Source organism: Mandrillus leucophaeus, unplaced genomic scaffold (assembly GCF_000951045.1).
Source record: "Mandrillus leucophaeus isolate KB7577 unplaced genomic scaffold, Mleu.le_1.0 Scaffold528, whole genome shotgun sequence".
NCBI classification, from domain to species: domain Eukaryota; kingdom Metazoa; phylum Chordata; class Mammalia; order Primates; family Cercopithecidae; genus Mandrillus; species Mandrillus leucophaeus.
Genome location: NW_012105675.1, coordinates 682,984 through 702,815, shown reverse-complemented (window position 1 = coordinate 702,815; position 19,832 = coordinate 682,984). Strand labels below are relative to the sequence as shown.

The 19,832-nt window shown below is 33.2% G+C and overlaps 1 protein-coding gene across 1 annotated transcript in view; it reads right to left on the bottom strand.

The window, feature by feature from the left end:
• The window catches only part of LOC105551585 (contactin-5-like), a 1,043,690-nt gene extending 1,027,873 nt beyond the window's left edge, over window positions 1–15,817 (bottom strand). Inside the window, exon 1 of the mRNA XM_011996879.1 lies at window positions 15,524–15,817. The gene's annotated coding sequence lies outside the window, so the exon portion shown is untranslated. The remainder of the gene's footprint in view (window positions 1–15,523) is intronic.
• Between the last annotated feature and the right edge of the window lie 4,015 nt (window positions 15,818–19,832).

The following is a 19,832-nucleotide window of genomic DNA, read 5'->3' as shown; positions in this document are numbered from 1 at the left end:
CCAATGTTTCTATATGAATTTATGAAACTGAATTAATGGACTCTAAATTCAGTTTTCAACATTTTCAATAGTTTAATATTAATTTGAAAACAAAAAAGTCACTTCAGTTTTCAATCAATTATTTACTCCTCTTATGATGACTTTATTATCTGATAGAGAAATATGACATTTTAGCTACTTGTGAATCTGTTGAATTGAAAAAGCATTATATGATCAATAGAACTAACAATTAAGTTTAAGATTTATTTTAGTTACAGATGGGACATTTTACTTATGAGACCTATTTGTGATTTGGTTCAGTGGCGAAGTCCAAATATAATGTATAATATATCTTTCATTATAAAATGTAAGATTTATTATTCATTTTATAATGACAGATGTATTATACACACATATATATGTACTACATATTATAAGAGGTTGTAAAAAAACATATATCCTTCTTGTTTTTTTGCATTAAGAAGTATTAACTTTGTAGAAGTTATAGATAATTATAAATGATGTAAAAAATGAAAAATATTTGCTCATGTTTCAGCAGAGCTAAAAGGAGCATTGGTCTACTGCTCATGTTTTTGTAATAAGCAATGTTACATGCTTTGTAACAAGCAAGGCAGGCGTTGTAAAATTCATTGAGTCAGTGGAATTTAAATTTTACAGCTAGACAGGAGGAATAAGTTCTAGCATTGGTATATACCACTGATGACTACAGTTAACAGTAATGTATAGTTTACAATAGCTAGAAGGAGAATATTTATCGTTACCAACACAAAGAAATGATAAATGTTTGAGATGATGGATATGCTAATTACTCTGATCTGATCAGTATACAGTATATGTAACATCAATGATATTATCAAAACATTACTGTGTATCTTATAAATATTCACAACTATTATTTGTCAATTAAAAGTACAAAAAACTTTTATCATAATTTCTTTCAGAATAGACAAGTGTAATATCTTTATTCCAATTAGGGAACTACAGCTTGGACAAATAATTAGTCTTATTGATGTTATTAGGTGAAGGACCAGAAATGAACCTATAACCACTTAACTGAGTGCTCACTCTGTGTTATACCTCACTAAAAGTAATTGTTCTTTATGAAGTATTTTTCAATGTTAGCCTCTTTAAAGCACTGTATTATTTAGAGCAGAATGTATTAAATTAAATTCTGCTCTAAATTAATAAAAAATTAATTAAATAAATACCTCGGTGTTTATGTTAGGTAAAGCAGTTTATAAAAATTATCAAAACACTTTCTTATCTTTAAAGCAGCTTGCAATCTCCTGATAGGAAAAGTAATTTTTGTAAAGAGATGTCCCAGCTGGGCACAGTGGCTCACACCTGTAATCCCAACACTTTGGGAGACCAAGGCAGGTGGATCACGAGGTTAGGAGTTCAAGACCAGCCTGGTCAAGATGGTAAAACCCTGTCTCTAATAAAAATACAAAAATTAGCTGGGCATGGTGGGGTATGCTTGTAATTCCAGCTGCTTGGGATGCTGAGGCAGAGAATTGCTTGAACCTGGGAGGTGGAGGTTGCAGTTAGCCAAGATCACGTGACTGCACTCCAGCCTGGGTGATAGAGTGAGACTCCATGTCAAAAAAGAAAAAAAGAAAAAGAAAAAAAGAAAAAATATGTCCCAAAGCATTATTTTTGGCAGAAAATGATGTCAGCAAAAGTATAGAGATGGGACAGCTAATTACAGGTTTTGGTAGTACTGTGGCTGAATTTAAAATCTATCCATTGTTGTAGTTGCAAAGGAGCCTAGAAAAGAGTTGCTAAAGAACAATTACGGAACTCCTTAATGGAACACTGCAAAGTCTGAAATGTGTTCTTTAAACTGTAGGAAGCATTAAAGCTTTTAGAGCAAAGAAATGACATGACAAGCTTGAGTCCCTGAAAGATTATCCCATCAGAATTATTGACATGTTGGAGAATAGAAGGAGAGAAACCAATCTGGAGAAAAAAATTTCCAGTGAGATTCCCTGAAGGAATGTTGAATGAGTGATATTTAGAAGGCTACTTTGAATATGAGAAAACGGGCTTATTTATCTGGATTGTTTTTATGTGATTGAAGAAGACAGAATTATATTTTCTTCATTGGATCTCCACTGGATCTTCTGCTTACAGTGGAGGGAGAAAAGAAGACAATGGTATTTACACAAACATCTCTATAATTTTCACAGACATGCATTTTATTTCTTATAAAATCTGGCAATGCCTCAAAGCATTTTAAATTGACTTCTTGCTGCTATGTGTTTGTTTCTGTTAATATGTAAAAGGACTAGGAAAAAGATCAACTCAGAACATCACTGGCAAATGGGTAGGAACCATAGGTCAAATAAAAAATGTGTTACAAACATAAAGGGATGTTCAAATATTAAACATAAATTAAAATAAAAACATACTTTCTTTTAGAACCATTCTGTTAGGCACAGAACAAGCAGCTTGGTAACACTGTGTTTGCTACAGTGGGACGAGACAGACATTGTAATACACTAATAGTGGGAGTATTAGTTGGTATCTTTGCTATGGAGGGAAACTTGGCAGTAAAAGCAAAATTTTAAGTGTACGTTCTCAATGACCTAGCAATACAACTTCAAGATCCATTCATATAAAATTCATAACTAAGAATATTAATTTCATATTTGTTTTCATATGAGAAGTAAATTGATGGATAGTTTTAGGTGAGGAACTATTCATATAAATCATGTATAACTTTATCAAAAGTACTCTTAAAAAATTACATACCTTTTTGTTATATAGCTACCCAAAATTAAGAAAAATTGATACATTATCTATAAATAGAATGCTATATGTATAAAAAAAATCTCTTAATGATTACTACTTCTGAGGGAAAGAGTTGGAATACTACTTTAGGAGAGAGGTTTAGCTTTAATTACATTCTTTTTCATAGCAATTTTAAATATTTACAATAAAAATAATTTTTAAAAAGATGCTTTAAGTTGTACAACATGTTTTGATACACATACATATAATGAAATGATTACTACAGCCAAGCAAATTAACATCCATCATCTCATGTAGTTACCTTTGTTAGTCTACTCTATTGGCAAATTCCCATAGACACTATGATATTACTAACATAGTCCTCATATTGTACATCAGGTGTCCGCACTTATTCACTTCACATAACTGCAACATCTTTGTACCCTTTGACTTCCATTTCCTCATTCCACCCTCCATCCACCCTCACCCGGTACTCCCACTCCTGGTAAGCACTGTTCTATTCTTTACATAAGTAAGATACTGCAGTATTTTTCATTCTGTCTGGCTAACATCACTTACCAAAATACTCTCTAAGTTCATCTATGTTGCTGAAAATGGCAGATCTCCTCTTTGAGGATAAGTAATGTATAAGAAATTCACACAACTTCATAGTAAAAATAAAAATAAAAACTTGATGAAAAATGGGCAAGGATCAGAATATATATTTTTCCAAAGAAGACATAAAAATAGTCAACAGCTATATAAAAAGGTGATATCACCTTACACCTTTTAAGATGGTCTTTATCAAAGAGACGAGGGATAACAAGTGTTGATGAGCATGTGGAAAAAAAAAGCACTTGCAATTTGGTAGAAATTTAGATTAGTGCAGTCATTGTGGACAACAGTATGGAGGTTTGCAAAGAAATTAAAAGCAGGGTTATCATATGACCCAGAAATCTTCCTTCTGAATATATACCCAAAGTAAATAAAATCACCACCTCGTAAAGATACCTGCACCCCCACATTGATTGCACCATTGTTCACAATAGCCAAGATATGGAAACAACAGAAGCTTCTGTCAATGAATGAATGGATAAAGAAATTTGTGGTACATTAGTCCCTCCTTATCCACAGTGTGACTTTCCACCGTTTAATTTACCCAAGGTCAGCTGCAGTCCACAAATATTAAATAGAAAATTACAGGAATAAACAACTCATATTTTACATTTGCACCATTCTGAATAACAAGATGAAATCTGCTGCAGCCACACTGTGTTCCACCAAGATGCAAATCATCCCTTCCTCTAGCTTATCCACACTGTGTATGCTACCTGTCCCCTGGTCAATTACTAGCCATCTCAGTTCTCACACAGATAATATATAAAAAATATAGAGTTTGGTACTAGCTGTGGTTTCAGGCATCCACTGAAGGTCTTGGAATGTATTTCCCACAGAAAAGGAGGGACTTCTGTACATATATTTATACAAATAAAATACTCATACTATTTCATACTTCTAATTGTGAATTCCATATTAGAATATAAAGAGATGAACACAATAGTGTTCATTCAATCAAGATTCCTAGTCATAAGAAATACTTTATTAGGTGGTCTTTAAGTTTACAATACAACCAATGGAGCAGATCATTTGTAATCTCACAAAAAATAGATAAAAAATCATATTTGAAGTCACTTTTATACAATATTTGACTCTCTATAAATGAAGAGTTAGAAGAAAAAGTTATAATTATTTTTATTACTGGAATGCAATTCTCCTTCAAAATAACTTGTTTTCATATATCCATCCTTAAAATGGAGTCTGTATTATTTTGTCTATGGGAAAAAGATTCATAAGGTGTATTTTTTTTTCAGGTCTTATTTTTATCTCATGAGAAAATTTGAATTCTTCTGGTGTGTTTGAAATGTAAGAATAAAGTAACTAATGATAGAGCCATTCCTACACATAAAAAAAGAAATGTATCTGAGATAGATAACTTATTCAAGCATTAAAGACAAACACTAACCAACTAGGGATTAATATTTACTAAAGGTAGTTAATCACAGAAGTACATCAAGGGACTTTTAATCAACTATTAAAGTTTAATAGATGTTTTAAAAAATCTATTAAACATCTCAATTTTAAGACATCTATTAAAATTCTGATATTGGCCCGGCACAGAGGCTCACACCTGTAATCCCAGCACTTTGGGAGGCTGAGGCGGGTGGATCACCTGAGATCAGAAGTTCGACACCAGCCTGGCCAACATGGAGAAACCCCATCTCTACTAAAAATACAAAGAATTAGCTGGGTGTGTTGGCGCATGCCTGTAATCCCAGCTACTCTGGAGGTTGAGGCAGGAGAATCGCTTGAACCTGGGAGGCAGAGGTTGCAGTGAGCCAAGATCATGCCATTGCACTATAGCCTGGACGACAAGGGCGAAACTCTGTCTCAAAAAAAAAAAAAAATTCTGATATGTAGGAGATATTAGACCATATATAATGTCTACACAGGAGAAGTTATAAGAATTATAACTGAGAACACTAGGTCATTTCTTCCTTCTAAATTAATATTTATCCAAGCAACTGTATGGCATTTCTGAATAGTTGGCATTTTGATATGCAACATGAAAAACTAAGCCATGAATTTAGACCTTAAGAACGATTATCTTAGAAGAAAAATACATGGAGCAAAGATTAAAAGACACCTTTGCTTCAGGTGAAATATCAATTCCAGGTTTGTTTGTTTGTTTTTAAATAGCTCGTGGTATAAATATTTATTTAATGACTTCCTCACTAAACAGTACAAAATTGCTTTCTATCAGCTCCCTCTCCTGTCTGCTTGGTGGCTTTCTTCACCTTTCTTTTTTCCTCTCTATCCAACAGTTCCAGACCCAATAAATTTTTCTCATACCTTTTTTGAAAGAAAATATTCTTATCTGAGATTTCTTTCTTCCATTTCTTTCTGCTATATTATATCTTCTGCAACAGTGGAATAATCAGTAAATGTTTCAGGAAGAGGTTTACTTATTGGATGGGTATAAAGGACATACATACTTAAAATATTATATGATTTACCACACAAATAGTAAAATGTGTTTTTATTTTATAATAACTCATTGCCAAAGTAGCCAACCCAAAAAAGCTACCATAGTAATATATATCTATATGTCATTTTTAGAAAAATTTGTAAAATGTTTACAAGCTTAAATCATTGTATTTTTGCTCTAAAATACAATTCACAATTTAAAAGATTTCAGTTTAGATTTGTTTTAAAGAGTTAGCATTAGACACCCATTTGTAGCACAAGTCTGTTTCAAAATATTACTTTTTTAAAGTAGCAAAACAGACAATAAAAGTGAAAAAGAATATAATTGGGGAACATTATTAATTTCAAATGAATGTATTCTGTACTATTTTGTTATCACACAGGATTCAAAAGACATTATGTGAAATATCTTCCTCTACCTACAAAATAGAATCTATGCTCTAAGTAATTTTGTAAAGGCAAATGAATGACTTCCCTTTTCAGGCCCAACAAAACAAAATTAAAGTAAAAGGTCCAGAAGAGGTAATCACTGCCAAAATGAGCAAGTAAAATAAGGTCATTAAAAGAAAACATGTCACCATCAGCAAGTATATATGAATACACAGCATCCAGCCAAGAAAATAAGTGATTTTCTTCATATTTAGAATCCTAGAGTTATTGTACCCAAGTATATTTATACTAAATTTAAATAATTTTATGCCTTAAAACATATAAGGAAAAAAAGAAATTTTATAAGCATCTATAGCTGAAGATATGAAGTAATTTTGGTTCCTAAATCTACAGTCTCATTTCCTTCTTGCAAAAAGAATGATGAGTTACTAGTCAATATCATCTTTTACAGGGAAAGAAATGAAAACGTATAAAGGTTATTGTGTCGCTCAGGGAAACACCTGGGTTAAACCTGTGTCTAAGAAGCTCATGCTCTTTTTGTGACCTCATCATATGCCATGAATGTGGTTTCTTCTCTCTTCTCTCTCTTCTGTGGAGCTCATTCTAGATGCAATTGTCAATCCCTAGATTTTCATGTCATTCCATTCTTCTCTTTGTCAAAACCTCTTAACTCACACAGTCATAGAGTAACAGTGGATCAAAACCTGAAGAATATGCTTTAAATTCATTTACTTTAATTCTTTTCATTGAGAAATTAATAAACTAGGGAGAGAAGCAAGGTGACCTGTACAAGTCACAGTAAAGGGAAAAACTGGGAAGAAACTCAAATATCATCCAATATTGAGATAAATATTATTCTCTTGCTTTGGAACAAAATCCCAATTTTTTCAGTTTATCTCTTAGAATCCTCCAAATTTCCTCATTTTATATATTTTTAACTTCTCTCTTTGCATTAAAAGCATTCTTTCTGTACATTAATTAGCTTTCCTACCTTTTTCCTACACATTTGTTTTGTTTCTGCCTCTCTTTACAACAACTGAAAAGAGTTTGTCCAGGAAGTTAGTTTAATGCATCACAACAATGACCATTTCTGTTCCTCCAATGTTTCTACAGTCTTTTACAGGTATTTTTTCCTTAAGTTTCTTATTAAGCTGTGTCCTGACTGAACAATTTTCCATCTTTTCATTGTCAGTGGTCAAACTTCTCACTTCCTTTGAATCCCCAAAAGCATATGGTATCAAACATACTAGATTTATTAGAAGTATATATTCGAGAAAATTCTTTGAATGAAAGATGAGATACACAGAATAATCTTTAAATGCTGATGTTCTAAAGATCTCAATATCCCCTTCCACAATTAGAACACGATTGTGTCTCATTTAAAAAAACAAAACAAAACAAACAAACAAACAAAAAACAAAAAAAAAAAACCCAGAATATTTTGGTAGACAGATAAGCTGAGAATGAGAATTGAAGTAAAATAAAAATTGCCTCCTAGACTTAAAATTTTAATGATTTGAACACTATTATTTTTTTTTACCATTGAAAAGTAGATATTTTTTCTTGTATATTACATTAGGACAGGTATTTTGTATGTAAAGATTGTTTCTTGTCCAAAATTATACAGCTAATAAGTTTTAAAGTCAAAACTGAACCTAAAATTCAAACACCAAATCCTTTAATCCATATGGCTCCCTATGTTTGATATATTATTATAATTATTAAAATAATGTTTACGGTGATTTCTGCCACTATTACTACTATTAGTATTTGGAAATGGCCATATAAGCAAAGCTTCATTGGCTTCATAGTTAATCCACTCCTGCAAAGTAAGTTTTATCAGCAGCACTAATATGTCATACTAAATAAATGAAAGAAATCAATCTTATTTATAACATATAGAAATGGCTTTTTTTCCACAGCATCTCAGCCACATTCATTTTTACCTTGAATTTGGCTATTTCATGAGAGATTAGATGGCTCTGAGATATTAAAGTGAGCAGTATAATGAGATGCCAAAAAACACAACATTCATTTAAAGTGGTTAGGTGAATCTTGGAACCAAAATCACTTTAAAATAACTTAGGCAATGGAAAGTAAATGCAGCAATTAGAGAACTAACGTTAGCATGAAATTGTCCAAGCCGGAAAGGCTCATTAGGAGAAAAGTTAACAGAACTCTCCAGAAGGAGAAATACTGGAAATCTGCATCTTAGTCACATACACCTCTGTCACTGCATATTTCACATTGAATTATATTCACCCTATGGGTGTATTTCCTCCACCAGGTTGTGAACTATTTATTCTCTTTTATATTCTTACTTTGTACTGCCACTGTCCACAGTACACCATTTCTGTGAGTAAATTAATGTTGAAATTGCTTTAAATGTGAAAGAAATTACTTTTCATTAATTTTACTTACTGTGGCACTTACTAACAAGACCACGTTAAAGAATGAGAAACAAACAAACTCAGTCATACATTTTTAAAATAGTTAATATGTATAATTTTCATAAAATCAATTCTGGATCATTTAACTTCAATCTCAAGTAACTACTCCTCCTTACTAAGATTACTGTTATTTGAAAATGTTAAAGAATTGAATGTAAGTTTTAGGAAAGTAAATACCTAAAGAAAGTAAAAATTCAAGAATGAAAATGACTATTCATTGGGCTTCAAGAATATGTTTTATATTTTATTTTCAAATTGGGGTTATACCCTTAGTATATAAAATACTTCAAATAAAATATTGACATTTTTAGTCACAGTCTTTCATCTCTACTACACTTATCGCACTATCTTTAAATATTCAGTGTTTAAAGAAAAAGAGTCTTAAAACTTGAATTCATTCCCCCCAACACATAAATTGCTTGTCACAATTTGACAATTAAAGCATCAGAAGAAGGCATCTGTAAAAGTAATGTAATACCAGCAATTCAGCAATATTTAAACTGCCTTCCACTCAAATGCACGATGGTAATTTTATGTTTTATCATATTCAGTTCTACTGAGGAATTTTTAATGTATATATTCATTGTAAAATAATTTATATGACATTATTAAAATTAAGCATAGATAAACTTTGGTTCAGATACAATGATGATTAACTAGTATTACAGTTCCAAATTTGTTCTCTATTAACCTCCTTTAATATTATCACAGAAAGACTAGAATTTATATACAAGTTGACATTTGAATTTTAAAACAGAATAATAGTGCATATTTCTAGAGATATATTCTCTGCTTTATTAGCAAATGCTCTAAAATCGTTACTACCTTTAAAAAGCCCATGAATTAAATTTCACCCAAAATTTGTCAAAGAAATATACTCTCATCTACATTTCTTGTTGAGTTTCTATTTGATTTAGGGCTTCCATTAAACGTTTATTACTGGGAAAAAAGAAAATCTGCCAGTCTGGGAAAAATCAAAAAGTATTATAGGGCAAATGGATGTTCCCTTACATATATGCCATGGAATAAAATCACTTAAATCCTTCTTTCTACTTAATTATAACACTCTAAAAGGTTCCCAAGTTTCCTAATTAAAACTGTCAAAAAAAACAACTTCTGTCATTTGATGTAGCTGTTGAGTGCATACCAAGTTCATTGTGAAAAAGTTCACATCTAGCAGTTAAGTTCTATAGTTGCTGGTTAAGAGAATGTGGGTACAGCAGTTTCCAGAGTTAATATAATTGGATCTTAAATTTCTAATCTTAAAAGACAATGTTTTACAGAAAATCAGTGGCAACAAGGAAATTACCTATACTTATATCCTAATACAAGGATTTGATTTGAATAGATACAAAAATAATCAAGATGTCCACAGTAAAAAATAAAGTATAAGCTATAAATAGCTCTGATCTTAAAATTTAAGAGATGTGAGTTCTAATTCCATGTTTTGCATTACTTGCAATGTTGAACACATCACTTCACCTTTTTATACCCTTGTTTATTAGTGAACAAACTTTTTTATGAATAGGTAAAAATACGAGCTCTGTATGGCCCCTTCCAATATTAAATGGTATTTATTGTCACTTTTTCCTAAGTGTCCCCCAATTAATCATCAATAAATCATGAGATTTGTGCTGAATTTGAATGATATGGTTATTTTAGCATGAACTCTCATTCATCAGCTCACACATTAGAATAACAGCATCACAAAAGGAAGAAGAGAGTATTAAATAGAATTACGAAGCTTAGAGTTTCAATTCTCTTATCAATGCTATAATTTTGAAATTCATATCATCCAAAATACAAAATTAGAAAAGAAATAGTGGACATTAACAAGTTGTTTTAATAATTTTTGCTATATGGGAAATAGTATTAAGCCAGTCTATATCTTTTAGAAAACAATATGAAGAGGAAAGTTTTAAAATAATAGAATAAGGCAAAATACAATACCTAACAGATTAAACATGAGACTTTTCACAATGTTTTCAGATATATTTGGGGTCATTCAACCTGTTCCAGTGCCCAGGAATTCCTACTATATTTAATGATCATGAAACTGTCAATTAAATAAAAATTTATTTTTAGAAAACAATAATTCTTTTAAAAATTCCTATTGTCACTCACCTGTAATTTCTAATAATATTACTTTTAGTCATCAGAGATTTTGTCTAGTTTAGTAAATTTAAAGGCTGAAGAACATAGTATCTCAACAAATATTGCACAATTGAAAGTAAGTTCTTGCATGTAACTGAAATGGAAGAACCTAGGTGAATTAAAATAGTTGTTATAAATTCTTGAGTATTGCCTTTATAATTTGTTTAATTTCAGAAAAAAATCCTTAATAGTTACAAATATAAAATGAATTAAGAAAATAAAGATAAAACTTTATATACTTAAAAGTAAATTTCTCACAAAATCAACATCCCATTTCTCTACTATTTATAAATAAAAACTCCTGCAACTAATGAAATATTTGTAAAAATACATTAATAGACCTGGTTGCAGCTCCAGATACTTTATTACTATCATTATAATATCTCTCGATGAGAACATCCCAGTATTTTTAGCCTCATAATGAATGCTTCTGCCAATACTCACAAAGGAAGAGAATTTCAATTTTTTTTTCACCTGTATAATCAGCAACATTTCTCTTCATAAACATATACTACATTTACTACTGGATAGTAATGGAAGATGAGATGTTCTCCTTTCTGGGTTGTTAGCAGCTGTAAGAATGATATGAAGTACATCCCTACTCCCTTCATAAAATGTTTAAATATATATTTATACTTTTCCAGACAATGGGTATGAAAGAGAATTTTTCACATAAATGAAATATTTCTTGCCTAAATGCAATTGCTTTGGATACTGTTCAGTTTAGTCACTTTACCTTTAACTGGCTCCATATTTTCTAGTAAAGATATTAACCATAACAATATTTTTCATCAAAAACTCATAAAATGTATTGGCTCCTTGCTTTTTATCTAGGCCTCCACTCTGCAAATTGAGTGTGAGAAATATTTGGAAACATGACTGGCATAAGAGGAAATAGGTGAGTCCTGTCAGATCTGTTATGAGAAGGTCATTTGTGAAAATAAATTAATTAATTAAAAGTGGTAGCCATTAAGCAACAAGTTATTTAGATCATTATGAGTTTTTAAGAACCACTTAGGAAAAAAGAAAAAACAATCAACTTCACACCTGTGTTATAAAAATGTATCTAATGAAACATTTTTTGAAATGTTTAAAAATGGCAGCGATCACAAGAAATTCTAGCTTAAGAAATACATGGGAAATGAATATGACTGTAATTTCTTAAGATTCTCATGAATGATAGATCTCACGCTATTTTATATTAGATTACAAATGGTAGATCCATTTTTTTTATTTTCATAAAACAGACAATCTTGATTTATTTTTCAGAATTACTTTGTGGCCTCTGTGGACATTTCCCAGCTCCCTGCACTGCAGAAAAGAGAAACTACCATACTTGAATAGCTTTGTAACACTTATGAGCTTACGTGTGAGGAGGGTATAAGTTCAAAACTATAATATGCAGTACTCTGGGATATAAAACTAAAGACCTGTGTTTTAATTTATGGAGATGAATAGACATAAAATTATCTATAATTAGCTTATGCAAATATAATAGGTAAAACATAACTGAAGTTATACAGTGTTATGTTAAGTTCCTGAGGTTCAAGTCAATGCTTCAGAATAATTTTGATGAAGAAATCAATTGTAAAAACCAGTTTCCTAAAAAAGCAAATACATATTTCCATTGAAAAACTGCTCTTATAGCCACTGTATTAAAACACTATATGTTATGTCATTCAATTTAAATAAATCAACTAAAAACACTGTCTAAGTATCTGGGAAAAATATAAACTAATAATATTCAATTTATTAGAACCCTTCTAACGATACATATTTGAATCTCCAAAAATCATAAAACAAGATTACTTACTTGAGTGGGTAGGGAGATGGAACATAGTTCATAGTAGTTTTTAATCTTAAATCTTAAGCATTAGGAGTTTTCTATACTTCATTACTTTTTAAAATGGACCAGCCTCTAATGTGGAGTTATTGATCACAAATGCTCAGAAAATAGACCTCTGCAGTGATTCTACTGCTTTGAGCTTCCGACCAGTCTCTTTCCTGCTATAAAGTGTTAAGAAGTTCATGTAACATATTAGCACAGCCTTACAACACTGTTCTTAACATCTTGTGAGAAACACATGGCTCTCTTACTTTATGCTTGGATTGTCAGAAAGAAGAAAGAGATTAATAAAATCAACTCCTGAAGTCAGAATTTCAAGAAAACAAACCACATGAATGTATGAGTTTATTATTTAAATTAAGAGAAACAAATTTCCAACAACTTAGTAAAAATTAAAATACCCATATTTAAAAAGAAAGTTCAAAGACAATAGGTAATCAAGATAGGTGAGAAAGAATGGATTCAGCAAATTACATAATATCTGAGCCTCATAAATTTCTGAATTAGTTTGACTGATGAAGGAGACACCAAACTCTGCTACAACTTTGTTTTAGCCAATCAAACTCTGTACAATCAAATCATCTTCACAGTATTACAGCCATCTAGAGAAGTTTTCATCATTTTTACTTTAATCTTTACAAAATATGCCTTTATTTTGTCTAGAAGTAAGACAAACGCCAAAATGCTTTGGCCAGCCTCTGTGGGCCCTTTGCCCTTTACTGACACCCTCTGGTCCTTCTTGCTAAGTCAGCTGTGACAGACAATCACACTCTTACCTCTACCCTGAAAGTGGTCTAGATTTTCTAAACTGTGAAGTAAAAGAGACATTTAAAGAAATACATATTAGCCAAACCTGGTACATTTCTAACAGGTAGTGCTACTTAATTGGACACATAAGATTGAAGTAAATTTTCACAAGCTACTAATTTTAATGATTCTTCTTACATAAACATATTCTATATATAGATTCATGATCTGATTTCAGTTTGGTTCCCTAAGAATTGTTTCAGACCACCTAATACTTGAAGTACTGACTGCTCACCTTGAGAAACATTCAGGTATTTCAGCTATTCATTTAAAAATTCCACAACTGTAGCTTTTGTGATGTATTTCCAAAAGCACCTTGGTATACATGTGCCTCACAACTTACAAAGTCTGGCATTTAGTTAATCTATGTGATTGTATTTTTATCTGACTTTTAAGAATCTAACTTTCTGTTTAGTTGTCTATGGAATTAGAAAGAAATTAAAATTAGCAGTTTTTCTCCCCCTTTCTCAATTTTCAGAAGTTTTAAATAATTTAAAGGATACACCAATTCCTAAGCAAAAACACTGGCACTTGTAATAATAATTTCACTGACTTTCTATTTTCAGATAGGCTTTAATATTATTCCTCACACTCCAGCTATTTTTCAAATTATATTCTTTATATTGCATTTTCCTTTTTGTAACTTTAACTCTGATTTTGTTTTTGCTTTTCCTCCCTTTAACAGACTTAGATGATCTTTGTATGTAATATCTTTAATTTGTTATCATTAGTTTTATATGACATATTCTTAGTCACATCTCTTTTCGATTAAAGTCAGAGCAAACTTATGCCTGTTAAGTTTAAGACCCAGTATACTAGTCCCCACATAACTTAGAATAATTTGAGCATGAAACAGGAGAAGATGCAAGCAACCATGAGAATTGCCCAAAATTGACTACAGGCATTTTCAAAAACAGTAATGACCTAGTCATTATTTTCTAAAATACTGAGAGTCACAATATTAATCATAATGAACCCCCTTAAGCTCCCTGTAACGGTCATAAGTACTTCTGTAGTTCTGTTGCAGTTTAACAGTAATTGATGATATCTGCATTAATATTTAAATTCAACTATTTGTCTATATTTTTTAAATGCTAGTATTCTAATGAACATCTACTTCTTTCATCCTTATTTCCACAGTCGAAATTGAGAATCAAAGTAGAAGTTCTGGCCCTCTAAATGATTTTCTCTTTTAAATTAAGAAATAAATGAATTTAATGTAGGTAAGGCATTGAACATACAACAGTTTAAAAGTTTTTTGCTTCTCACCTGCATTTAAATTACCACATGAAATTATATTTTTCTTGGGAGAACGCTTCTAAGATTTAAAAGTAATATATGTAGTGGATTCTAATATTTGTAGTGGATTCTGGTTCTTTCGCAAATAAATATAGTTGAAACAACGTATTGTTCAGGTCATCAGAGTAATTCTCAGCTTACAGTACATCAGGTTTATATATGTGTAGATTGATATTCCCTTCGATATAGCTCCACACAAAACATGTTAAGGATGTCTGAACATAATTTTTTAACCTATCACAATCCTATACAACCTTTAGAAAAAAACTCAGCCTAATCCAAGGTACAGTTTTTCTCAGTCTCACGAACTTTGTAGAACTCCACTTACAGAGCATCCCTACTGAATTTTAACAAGTTATTGCAATGCCAGATACCCAATTATTTAGTCTCAGAAACTCATTGCTCAAACATAAGACATACATCCAGTACCTGAGAACATCCTATTTTCCGAACACTTAGTTTCCTTTGTAGAAACATCCTCACTTTATCCTGGCATTTATCGCCTTACAATTTACGTGTAGGAATTGTCTACTCTTATTTTGGGTGGCATTAGGAGATACACAAATGGGTTATATTTACTCTTGTTTCAACTTTTTGCCATAATATCCTAGCAGAAAATAAAATCGTGTTTTCTTTCTTATATTTAAAAAAAGCTTCATCTTACAGTTTTTACATTCTGGCAACATGGCAAGAAAGGATGGCTTTGCAGAAGCGAGTGTGTCAAAAATCCTAAGTGGCTGGGAGATGAAGTGCACAATCACAGAACGCAGTCACTGGCAAAGGAATGTCAGCCACTTACCAATAAGATGCCAGACTCCACTGTCCTTCCTCTGTGACTCTCAATTCCTGTCTCCCATCCTCCTGCCCATCAGCACAGTTCAGAGAGAGCGGTTCCTCGGGTCCTTTGCAGCCTGTGGCAGAGGCGAATTGCGGAGTTCTTAATCATTCAGAGGGAATCCTCCAGCTTGCCCTGCCTCTTGCAGCAGAGGGGACCCAGGTAACGCATCCTCTCCGCCCCGAGCTTTAATGGCACTTTGGCTGCCGTCTTCTTGCAGTTCCGCTCCCCCAGCCGTAGTTGGTTATATTGGGAAGTAGGTGCGGCGCCTCCTCCGGCTGGTGTGTTTGGGGCTCGCGTGTTTTCCTCCAATGCGTCCGCGCGCCCCGCGCCCCGCGCCTCTGACTGGCTGTGTCCTCCCGGGGCGGCCCCTCGCCCCTCCCCGCCCGCCCGCGCTGTCGCCGGCGCCCGCGTCCAGCGCCTCACTGCCTCCTGCTGCAAAGGTTCATTTAGCATGTCCCCGGGCTTAACGAACTGTGCGCCTCCAGGAGGCTTCTCTGTGTTTCTCCACTCGCCTCACCAGTCAACCGGCATTCTCCTTCCCTGCTAAGTACAGAGGACTTGCCCCCCTCTCCCAGGCGTGTCTGCTCTGCAAACCCTCCGTATTTAACATTCATAGATTACAAAGCAAACGTGCTGGCTGGAGACACGGGAGATCCAGGCGAGGGTCCCTTCCTCCGCTCCTGTCTTCTCTCTGATTCCTGGAGTCCCCGGCTCACACCTCTGACAGCAGCAGCACAGACTGACGCTTTCACTTAGGTCGGTTTGAGACTGGACTTTTTCACTTTGTAGAATTTTCTTAAGTCCAGAATGGGAAGCACTTCTCTTTTGTTTCTGCACTCACGAGTTTCACTAAGGACTATCAGGCTCTGCCTGTTTATATTTCTCTTTGATTTGGGGTGTTGAGTCAGTTCTAAAAAAAAAGCGAAGGAATGTTCTCAGACAGCAACCTTTTTTCTGAATTTTTATATTACAATGGCTGTAATTGGAAAAATAACACAGGTAGTAAATCCACAGTGTGGCAGCTTTAGTGCCATTGTTCTGCCAGTCCTCCTCTCTACTTTTTCTGTTTTTTTTCCTCTCAGTCTTTGAGTCGTTTTCCAATTCCCGCGATTGGTCTGATGGTAATTGGGTATTTGTTAAATAAATTATATGACATTTCCTTTGCAATATATGTCCATAGAGAATGTGGTTTGCACCTGTATTTAATGGAAAGGTAATCTCACTGCTTTCTATTTCTGTGTCTATATAAGAAACTGCATGGGAGTCTAGGGTCGCACCCCGTGTCCGCTGGTGTCCGTTTTTCATGTGTGTTTGAGAGCAGCCTGACCCTGAACTGACGCTGATTCCTCTGCTCGCTGAATCCCCTGATGGGGTCTGACTGGCTCTAATTGGCAAGGAGAGTACAGTGCCATGCAGCCTGTAGCTGGAAGCCGTCTACCACTAGCTCTGTATTTTTTCTCTTGCAGTTTTTCTGGTAATTAAAATTAGTCTTTTCCTGTTTCTTGGCTGCTTATCATTCATCCAATGATGTACAAACACCCAGTCTCTGCTTTTAATCGCTACCCTCAGGATCTGGGCTGATTGCTTGTTCTGTAGCAAAGACAAATTTGTGTGCATTTAATGCTTCTCCACCCTTCCATACTTTTTATTTTCGTGTTCCTGCTTTCCAGTAATTAGGTTATCTTCTTTATGTGTTAACTGAGGGATCGTTGTAGAGATTCCCCTTCTGTGGCGTTTTCTCTGCCCCACTGGCTCTTCTCCTCTGTCGGGCTGTCGGTTCACAGAGAGAACTATCGGGACTTTTATAACCACATTAAATCACAAAATAAATTCAAAGTGTAGGAGCTCTAACGCATTCTTTTTATTGTGCGATGAGGTTTTTGTCTTTAAAAGTGTATAATTTAGCACATGTAGCCTGAAAGAGGGGTCGGGAGTGTAGAAATCTTTCTGAAAGTTGTCTTCCCTTCTTAGAACTCCATTCTATATTACCAATGACCTGATAATTTGGGCATTTTGAGTCATTATATCACACAATTTCTTTCAACTAACTTTGCTGTAGAAAGGATGTTAAGTTGGCTTATAAAAATCTATTCAGTTTTTAAAAAACAAATAAAAAATGTAGGTCAGTGAGATCAAGACAAAGGGTAAAGTGATAGGAGGAGAAATACCATGAAGCCAGAAATGAGGTTTATAGAGAAAACCACATTGATGTTTTTGTTACAAATGGTGCTAGGCCTACCATTAAGGTTGTTAGCAGCCAATGTAAAGAAGGAAACGCCATCGGTCACATGATTCATGGTGCCCTCCTACCATTAACATGAACAAGAAAATTTACTTTTACATGATGTAAATGGACTAAATATTTCTCCTTTCTTAAGCAAGAGCTAAATAAAAGCTTTCAATGTTTTTACTTTTTATAAAGAGAGCAATATTATCACAAGAATATGGTGTGAATATATTTTTGAAACAGGTAGATAATGTAATAGCACTTTTCCTTGCAAAGTTATCTGATAATTTAGAGGGAGGGAAAGGAAATGTTGAATCTGTTTAATTAAAAATAGTAAGGTCTATTTCTGTCAGTTCAAATTTAAAATGTTGACTTCAGTCATTATTTGGGGGTGACTAGGTTACCTGGCTACACTTCATTCAGGACCCAGAAAGAGTGACTATATTTATTCTTATTTCTTTTATGACTTTTAATGTTCTAATTTGTAATAATATACAATTATATATTCCCTATTACTATCTGTATATGTAATAGACAAACTGTTAGTCTATCTGACTCATCTTTCTCTAGAATTTTGCTATTATGCAGTTAACTTATGTGCTGTATATTTTTAAAATCTTGTGCTTGGAGAGTAGAGGCTCTATAGATGAGGTACGCTTCTGTAACCTTTTATATCCACAGTGTTCAGGTTTAAGCAGGTCAATGTCTGGAATCAGAGAAACAACGGTGCTTAAAATAAGAAACAAACAAACAACACTTCTTGTTAGAGTTCCACTAAAAAGAAAAAAAAAAAAAAAAACTAACTGTGTTTTCGAAGAAAACATCAAATCTTTTCACATATCATGACCAAGATTTTCTACTATTGACATGTGAAAATGGGATTTGTGAAATAGTTGTTTGGATGTAAGATTTGTATTTAAAACGTGTAAAAGTATGTATGCCCCGTTATTAAATTCCAATGCTGTTTACTTAATGAAATGGCATTATTGAAAGATCACTGGTTTTCTCTATTTGATGTTAATGACATTTTTTGAATTAACCAGCTTGTCCTGTACCCTGATAAAATATCATTTGTACATTAAGTTAATTAAAACATTGTTTGTAAGTGGGTTAAGTGGTTCACTAGGTCGCTTTCTCCATGCTATGGTTATGACACCTCAACCTAGCTGTCATGTTGCTGATCTGATCTTATTGTCTAGCCATCTTTGTGTAAATGTCTTAATCTCTTTATCTCATTGTCCCCAATGGGCAAACAAGCAGATGCAGCACATCTGTAGCAGTTGAGTTGCCTCTGAGCTTTTGTCTTGTGCTACAGATTTTTATTTAAATCATACCCTCCTTTCTCTTTCTCTTCGTTTGACTCAGATAAGGTTCTAGGTTCTAGTTAACAGATCATAACTATTATTATGTTCCATCAAATCATAGCATAAATGTAGGGAAGCAGAGTAATGGTGAATTCATGTCGACATCTATCATCTTTCATGGATCACCTGCCTTGCCTACTGGAGATTCTTTTAGCATTTGATTTTCTGTTTTGATGTTTTAATCCTCTATGGTAATGTGTTACCAAGAATGGTGAATGTGTAAGTACTAAGATAAACATTAAGGGAAGCAAAATCTTGCATTTTCAATATATACCATTATTCCCTATAAAAGTGCAAAGTAACACATGAAGAAGCAAAAGTAAACTTTTACTTGAACTGGACAAAATATAATTTTAATTATATTTTGAGTTTCTTAGAAGATTAGTCTTAGTACTCATATCACAGCTGTTTTGTGAAAGCAGAAGTAAACATATCTTAATCAGACTTGGGAAATATACCAACTTAATTAATTTAACAGCTGCTTCAGTAAACAACACTAAAGAACATAGTCTACTTTGTGGATGTGTTGATAACATTGGCAACTAAAACTATTAAGAAGTATGAGAGAGGAGCTCTAATTCGACTGTGGTGGTCAACCTTTTGGTGGTCACAGTACCAACTCTTACTTACAGAAGCTGCAAATATCTAACCTCCTTTAGGGTGGAATTTATGCTCACCC